The 9,219-nt window shown below is 40.0% G+C and overlaps 1 long non-coding RNA gene across 29 annotated transcripts in view; it reads left to right on the plus strand.

The window, feature by feature from the left end:
* LOC116040461 overlaps positions 1 to 7,883 on the plus strand; it is a 103,183-nt gene extending 95,300 nt beyond the window's left edge. For 19 of the 29 annotated variants that reach the window (XR_004897351.1, XR_004897347.1, XR_004102676.2 and 16 more), the window contains 2 exons: positions 84 to 137; positions 1,077 to 7,883. This is a non-coding gene — a long non-coding RNA (uncharacterized LOC116040461). Of the gene's footprint in view, positions 138 to 1,076 lie in introns of all 29 variants that reach the window. The other 10 variants (XR_004102688.2, XR_004897348.1, XR_004102692.2 and 7 more) reach the window with 2 other exon arrangements.
* The last annotated feature ends 1,336 nt before the right edge of the window (positions 7,884 to 9,219 follow it).

A 9,219-nucleotide genomic window follows, 5' to 3' on the forward strand; every position in this document is an offset into this window, starting at 1 on the left:
CGGTAATCTTATTGGCGTGTTGTAAGTTAAAACCTGAGCTTTCTCTTTCTCTCTCTGTCTCTTTTTCTTCCTCTCCCGAGCAGGAAGCGAGCTAGAAGAACAACGGGCAAGGGGGCATCCTGGATCCGAAGGGGAGGGTGAGTCGATACCAACGAATACTCTTCCTCTCCACTTCCCTCTCAGCTCCCCATCTGTTTCCTAAGCTTTAGACCACCATGGTAGCATGAAGGAGCCGTAGAGCTTTGTTATCTGGCTCGTTTTTTTTTCTGTGCAGCCTCTCTGGAGGATTTAGAAGCCATGCTGAATAGCGAATTGCGCTAGTAATGATTGAGCATGCATTGAATGATTTTATTAACAGTCGGATGAGCATGCAAGTCATCATGTCAGAGGGATTGTTTGACGCTGTGCGGTCCTAGATTCAGATTTCGATGCTGTAATCGATCTTGATTTTTCTTCGAACATCCGCAGCAATGATTAGCAAACATCGGCTGATTTAGATTTTCCCCGCAACGGCGGGAGATCTTTAGGCATACTGTACAGCAGCAGGCCCTGTACCTGATGGCAGGAAGCATTTTTCAAAGTGCTGTATTGTTTAGCTGAAGTGGGGGAGGGGGCAAGGGAGAAACAGAGAGAGAGCGAGAGAGAGAGTTGGGGAGGGAGGGGGGGGATTGGGGGGGGGGGGGGGGGGCTGGCCAATGTTGTGTCTGGCTGAGGCTTGCACTTGTTGTATGCTCACGAATACATAGGCTTTGGGGCAGTGGAGATAGCAATGAGCGTGCTCAATTAATGCATATAATTAAGGAGTGTGTGTTGGATGCGTAGCTGCATGCTCGCTCTGTATGCAAGAGATGCTCAGACGCTCTGAGTCCTCATTTGACTTAAAGATGAGTTCAGTACATGGAAGCTTTCTTGTTCAGGATTTTTCTTTTAACATTTTAGTAGCAAAAAAAGAGTCGAAATTCCGAGAGGGCTGAAAGCTGCTGTGTGAGGAGGTGGAAGGGTCCATGTGAAGATGTATCTCTCTCCGTCCCTGAGACCCTAACTTGTGACGTTGTGCTTTCATGTCCACGGGTTAGGCTCTCGGGAGCTGAGAGGGATGCACGGCCATCTCCCACACGTTCCTGCCTCGAACAGTGCCGATCAGAAGGGGAAGGCCATGGCGCAGTGAGCTAAGGCGTTCACTGCACGCTCACCATGTCACACTTTTCAGTTTGGCTCACACCCTGCTGTATGTTGCATGTCACCTGGGTTTATCTCTTCTCTGTCTGCTGCACCGGGCATCGTTGCACATCATTAAATGTAGATTGAGTAGATACTGCAGATTGACTATATACTGTTGAAATCTCTGGGGTTTGGAGGATGGGGATGTAGTGGCATGAATGCTGTTTTAAGGATCATGTGACAAAGTTAAGGCAGGATGAGCTGAGCCATCTAGATGAATTGCAGGAAACTGTCATCTTCTAGCAACAGAGGCCTCATTGTATCAGTATTGGCTATTGACACGAGGGCTACATTATTTTTTGCAGTTGCCTAAATTTAACCATCAAATATTAGTCATTATTGCCAACCTTTAATGTGATGCTACTTGTTTGCTCACATATAAGCATTTTGATCCGATTCCACACAAGTAAGACATATAAATGACTTTTATTCTGCTTTTCAATGGATAGTTTTAATGTTACGTGGCCTAAATGCTATTTTAAATGACTTCCCACTTCAGTGGAATAACATATCTTTCAGGTTTTAAGCATCACAGCTAATTATTTAGCAATCCAGTAGCATAACAATTAGCACAGTTACCTTTAAAAAAACAGCTTCAGGTGAAATGCTAATTGGATGCAATGTCAATGTTTGTTGGCATCCTGAGCCACTAGCTGACTAAAACTAATAGGCAGTGGCACTGCTGCTGTTAAAGAAATAGCAGCTGGTTAGCATCAGTAGCTTATGAGAGATAATGCTAATGCTGCTGTGATAGCATTAACCTCTTCATACACCAGTGGATACTGTTAGGTAAAGAAGCTTCTGTCAGTGTGATAGCTCTTTGTTTCTCCAGCGGGCATGGCTGTCTGTGTGTGTGTGTGTGTACCTTTCTGACTTGAGAGCAGCACAGAGTAATGTTGAGAGCGTGACCATGACAGCTCTGTACATTATGTGCTTGACCTCAATGAACCCTCAACGATGTTAAAACTCACTCACTCATGCTAACACAACTAAGGTGGCAGTAAGAACACACTCACCAGGCAGCTAGTGATGTCCACTGAGAATAATCTGCAGCGCCTTTTGTCGCTAGACGACGGCGATGACATCGCCACCGTCCGTGATTCATATGTGAAGTGCTTCTGAATATGCAACTGATTTTGGTGTCGACCTGCAACCAGAGTGGCAAGCACCCTTCGTACTCGATAGTAACAGTTCAGTTAGTGATAGTAGCAAAGTAGCACATGGCGACTCTTAAGGGCACATGTCCATTTTCATGTGAGCCGTGAGGTTCTTTTCTTTCTCCGACTGGTAATTGAAGGATTCGTTTACCATGTTGTCGCCCTCATTTGCACCGTGCAGTTTGCTCTCAGGGGTCCATCACTCTCCTGAGATCCATTTGCAGCATATTGTTTAGAAGCAGCTCTTTGACACCATGATTCATCGATATTTGACTTAGGCCCATCACACCATAACTAATATCTTTTTTAATGGGGCGTAGCGGGAATTTTGATGATAACTCAACTTCATGGATGCTTCCCTTCATTGAAATGAATGCTAAACTCCATGCACTTGTGGATCTAAGATTTTAGGCAGTGGAAATTGTGCTGGGTGCTAGACATTAGTTGTGCTAATGTCTACTGTAAGGCCCTACAAAGATGCTTATGAAAAACGTATTTTTTGGTTGTTGTTTTACATGATGTAATGTTAGATATTACGTTATTACATTCTAAGATTTGTATACAAATCTTTTTTTTATTCAGACACGCTTGAATTCAAAGACATTTCAAGTCATTGTGATGCTGAAGCTTTATTTATTTTGATCTTTTTGACATAATGGACATGTTTGCTTTTACTCTTGGCCTTGAAAGCTATATTTATAATTTTCCCTCCCTCAGTGCCATTTCTTCCACTGACAAAAGCTGGATATGATGTGCTGATGTGTTGCAAAAGATGCTTCATTCTCAATGTATGTATCAACCGGGATTGTGTGGAGTCCCGCAGATGCTTCCATCCTGTTGTTAATGAACTAATATGGATTTTAACTTGAACCCCCTCTGCACTGCTAATCTGCTGCTTTAGCAATTATCTTATGTAACCCCTCTGTCAGCCCTCTCTCTCTCTTTTTCTACCATCTCTCTGCCTCAAAATCGTTTTTTATTTGTTCAGTTCGGTGAATAAACAATAACCTGGAGCGAGTTAGTGTCTAGCCGGTAAGCTCGAAAAGGGGCTGCAGGCTTGCTCTCCATTGTTCGGCTGCATCGCAGACTGTCTGTACACTGTGTCCCCATGGCCGAGGCAGAAATGGAGGACAGACAGACAGACAGACAGACAGACAGACAGCTGTTTCATCGCCTCAATGTTGATAGAATTTTTTGCGAAAAAGCATATATGCCGATAAGTGTCGTCATCTCCTGACACAATGGAGATGATGCGGTTTGCATGTGCTGAATTCCGAACATTTGAGACAGATTCAATGAAAATGTTCTTCTGTGATTGAGTGGTGACTCTTTGGGAACCTTTAACCCAGCAGCTTCAGGTGTGTCAGTCAGTAAAACCTGCAATGACACCTGCTTTACTGAACCTGTACCAATAAATCTCAGAGATTTACTAGATTATAGATAGATAGATTTCAGTTTCAGTTTGGTATCCCAAAATGGTCTAAATGCAACTTTTGTGGCTCAAAATATCCGTATCAGTTGATTCCAAATGCCAGCAGGCAGCTTTTGATTGATTGAAGTCCATTTTAAGGTTGGACTTGTTAAGGCGGACTGTGAAAGATGCAGTCAAAAGGGAGTGTGTAATAGTTCAAGTGTATGTTAGGAGGGCATGTTGGATGGGTTGCTGCAGGGTTACGCCCAAAGTGCCTCAGGAAAATGTTTCGCACGTTTAGATAAAAATAAATGTTAAAATATTGATCAGAGAGATTGATAAGAGAGAGAAAAAAGCATTGAACGAGGCGACAGAAGGCTACGATAAGCCTACACATCTCTTTGTGGCAGCAGGGGTGGTTTCTCTCTGTGTCACCATTCTGCAGTTTTTTCTGCCACTCCCTTCAACGCACTGCCTCGGCTCAGCTAAAGGCGTGTGAAGCACACTCATCAATAATCAGAGCTGGTCAGTGCTTGTGTGTGTGCTTCCTTAAGTATCTGTCAGCATGTCTGTAATGTCTGTTTGTGTGTGTTTAGCAGTTCTTCGCACTGCAGAGGGGTTCACTACCCCTTCCTTCCAGTCTGTCGGTGAAACAAGATGGCGTCGCAGCTCCACGTGGGCCCTCCCACGCTGGTTAATGCCCATTACCTATGCCACCGGAAAGCCATAGGTACACCTGGGGCGTATTTACTCACCACCACATAGCTGAAATTGCTGCGGCGCTTCTCAGTACTGTAGCTTGGCCAATTTTAGGGCATTTACGATTTGGGGCAGATCCAGTGTTTTCCTTGTTGTTTTTTATCACTGTCTGTGTATCAGCTGCCAAACTTTTGTCTGCAATTTGGGCGCTTATAAATGTGCTGGAGGGGTGAACGAGTACGTTTTCACCACAATATAGCATGATCGGAGGAGCCTAAGACCCAAGATTTTCAGTGACAATGACTGACTGATTGTTGTGCATCTGACAATAAATAAATAAACTGAAACTCTGTGTGTGTGTGTGTGTGTGTGTGTGTGTGTGTGTGTGTGTGTGTGTGTGTGTGTGTGTGTGTGTGTGTGTGTGTGTGTGTGTGTCCGCTCTGACTCCGGCTAAGGCCAGTTTAAAGGAGCTTTGGGATAGTGCGCACAGCCACATCACACCAGCAGATTAACCAGACTACACATTATTAATCTGAGAGAGACTAATGTCACCAACAATGTGTCAGCACTCACACATACACAAAAACACACTTAAAAAAACGTAGTTAAATCTGTGCACTTTTTCTCTTCCTTATAGTAACCCAGGTAGTGGTGTGACTGGAGGCCGAGGCAGAGCCTGTCTCCTCTTCAGTGTCAGTGTTGCCCTGCTCCATGTCATGTTGGATTTAAAGACAGGCTGGAAATCCCCTGATGAATCCACATTTAACCCTTTGCTGCCACGTCAACCAAGAAGCTAAAGAAATACTTTTGTTTGGGCGTTTGAAGGAGAAGAGCTTAAGCATGTTAGCTGCGGTTAACATTTTGGATCATTTTCTACCTCAACAGCCTTATTACCAGGAAGCTGTGCAGATGTGATCAGCTATTGTGTGTCTGCACAGAGAGATATTTGATTTGGGGGTTTCAAGTTGGTTTCTTATTCTTTTTTCAACTGAGTTGGCAATATTTTGAGGAACTGTATCTGTAATCTATTTGATGGTGACGGGCATGTCACGCAGCAGCTGGATCACAACAAGATATACCACCAACAAATCTTACACAATTTGAGACTTAGACTCTATCTGAATTGTTTAAGAAGATGTTAAAACATATACATACCTGTAGTACCATAACAATCTTTGAGACAATATGGAAATTTCTTTTTCATGAATTTTACTTTTTTTCACAATTCTTTTAGTCTAGAGCTGCAACAAAAAGTTGATTGATCAATCGGTCGATTGACGAATCTCTAAGATAAACTTGTAATCCCCACACAAGGAAATTGAAGTGTCACAGCAGCAAAAGGAAGTATAAGACGAGATGCACAGTATTTAAAAAAAAAAAAAAAAAAAAAAAGCTACGATACTACATACATTGTTTTTATTCTAGAATTGAATTCTATTTTGTATGGCTTTTTTTTTTTGCTTCATGGGAATCCTGACTAAATGTTATGTTTAACAACAACATAACATATGATAACACCATTGTCTTCCTTGTAATAAATATAGCAGTAATGTAAGAGAAGTACAGTAAGCCCAGTGTTCTCTTCAGAGGCCTAGTATTGAAATAGAGACGTCTTACAGACGTAATTAAATAAATGTAATTTCACTTGATTGTCAAGTCTTGTGATGCTTATCAGTAGAAGCTCTAAATGAGTTGTGGGAGTTTTCTAAGCAGACATGTCATCCGTCTTGTTTTATATTTTTATCTTTGGAGTTCATTTTTTTACCTTTTTAAAGTCTTGAATCTGTTACAACAAGATTAATTCTTCGGTGTGATTTTTGTTTCTGCAGAGCTGCCAAGATGTATTACAACATCCTTTCTGCTGACCACGACGACATCGGACAGTAAATGGGCCGAGAAAAAAAGACATTAATAAAGACAGTTGACAAGCAAGTTCTCAGTAGACAGGATGCTTGCAGTAATTAATCCATATGATCTGAAATTGGATGTATCCATGGTCCATGGTAAAAGGGATTACAGTACCACATTACTACATTTAATGAATAGACCTATGCCATATATACAGTTAATATTTAATTAGTAATTATTCATTTTATTTGAGAATAAAACTGCAAACGTCAGCAGTAGGCCTACCACTGTGGTGGGCTGCATGTACTGTACTGTAGGCCTATGTATTGCACATTCTGACACAGCTGTTAAATAGCTTTTTCTTTCTCTCTCTTCCAGCCTATTAGACCAGGTCAGGACATGTCGGGGAATGGTACATGAACATGAGACGGATATGACAACCATACTGAAGCAAGTCTCAACTGTTCATATACACGCATACTGAGATACTAAGATGTTTTCCATAGTAATTTACATGTATTTTCCTTTGTAAAACAAAATATATTTAATGCTAATAAAATATTTATTAAAAATACCTTCCTTTTGTATTTTTCCAAGAAATGCACCATTCTAAAATTGTATCATCCTTAGCATATTGAGTATATATGCTAGTATTTGATATGTGAGGCATAGCTATGTGTTCGTATTTGACATGCCTTAACAGCTCCATGCTAACATTTTTGACACATAGTATGTTTAGCGATAGCAGGCATCATATTAACACTTATGTGATAGTATATCACAAACTAACATTTTAGTGTACACTATTCTGGGAAATAATGCCTCATGCTAGTCTTGGTCTGTTACAGTAGCATACACAGTGTTGAGTGGTAGAAGGCTTCTTAACCCTTTATAACATACTTACATTATACTATATGATAGCAAATTCAAAGCTAATATTCACATTTACACTACTGAGTGGTAATGCTCTGTGCTAACACTTTAGTTAGTAAGCATTAAAGTAAGACTAATAATGCTAACATTATAGCATTCATTAAGTGAGTGAGCCTCTATGCTATGCTATAATTCCACCCTTGTATGTTCTATGATGCTGCAGATTATCAATCCATGGCATTTATTCCAGTTCATTCAAGTTGTTCAGTGATGACGTGTCAACTTTTTGTGGTGTCCACTTAACCACAACCGGCCTCCTCTACCTCAGTGATTCACCACATTTCCAAGAATGACTTTTAACACCCCTAAGAGTTCCTGCCTGGACTTGTTATTGCCAGCTTTTGGATTTAAATTGGATACAGTGATAACGACAGGGAAATGGGCACATACTGTCAGGCTGATACAGACAGAGAGTTAGTAACTGAAACAGTGACATTTTCTGACTAAAAAAACAACTCAGCCATGACTCTTCTTCAGAGCACAGCATGTCCTTTAGCTGTACTGCATTATAGGTATTTAGGGCTACTGTAAAATAGATAGCTCTTGCTTTTTCTAAGCTTATTCAGCTTATTATGAAATTAATTATTGTAGAAAGAAGCCCTACAATGCAAAAATGATGTCCATTGTAGACTATTGATCAACTGAAAGGTTTTCTCATATTATTCCATCAGAGCTGTTCTCTACACAACATCATATCATCTGCATTTGGCTTTATAGATGTTTAGGTGAGATTATAATACCACACACCATATTTGCAAACCTCACACTGAGAGAGTTTTTTTTCTGTATTGTGCTTATTGGATTTAGACAATATTCATAGTCCTTGGTAAGCGACAGCAGCATGAGATCCAGATGTGTCTTTTAATTTGTTGAAGAAAATAAAAAATGAAGTTGTATCTGTTTCATAATTGGTAGTTTTGTCCTTTTAGACGGATACAAATTCTTAATTTGTTGACTTTTTTGTTGACCAAATTATATTTGCATCAGTATGCAATTATAGAGGCCAATACATGTAGAACCTTGTGTTCAAATAAAATTGTAAACTGTAAATACTGAACGTGTTATGAATGTGTATTGTTGTTGTTGTTGTTGTGTGTTTTATAAATTATTTTTAGTTTTTAAATAAAGAAATTAAGAAATTGATACTGATGCCTTTTAAGTACTGTGTTTTCACTCTTTATGCATACAAAAGATATGTAACCCCCTATTTATAAACCAATAATAATGTATCAATGGGTTCCTTTATATAAAATGTGTGCTTTCTATCGTTTCAAAGACTATCATGATGACTACATAAATCCATTTCTGACAGTGCAGACCATACCCATTTATGATGTTATAACTTGAACTCAGTCTAAATAAGCTGAAAGTGTACACAGTATATTTTGAAAGTGTGTCACTTTGTTTAAACACTTTAATTTCCCAGTCCACATACCTCAACATGACGTCATCTTATCTTGTGAGTTGCCTAAGTGTGTGGTCGCAATGGACCACAAACAGCACAGTCATTATTTACAGCCTGAGAAATGCATGGGTTTTAATAGCATGTATTGATGCATACTTTTGAAATGAGTTGCTATCTCACATTTTAAGGAGGTCTAACTGAGTATTTTTCATTTGTGTCAAATGTGGGAGTTGTCAGCCTCAAGTGCAATAGGTTTCACAGCAACAAAGAGAAATGATCAAATACAGATAAACCTCTCATTGAATGTATTTCTAATAGATATGATTATTATTAACTTGACCAAGATGATTGGGATTATTGTAAGATATATATGATTCCGGTACATAAAGCTGTCTGATCAAATCTGTAAAAAATGCCAACCATGATTGCTGGAACAAAGATGTAGAGGCAGAGAGAGTATACTGACAGCACAAAGCTGAATCTCTATCTCATTTGACATGATTTTTTTCACTCATTCGCTGTCTCTCGCACTCTCTGTCCCTCCA

This window comes from Sander lucioperca, chromosome 5, assembly GCF_008315115.2.
Source record: "Sander lucioperca isolate FBNREF2018 chromosome 5, SLUC_FBN_1.2, whole genome shotgun sequence".
NCBI classification, from domain to species: Eukaryota; Metazoa; Chordata; class Actinopteri; order Perciformes; family Percidae; genus Sander; species Sander lucioperca.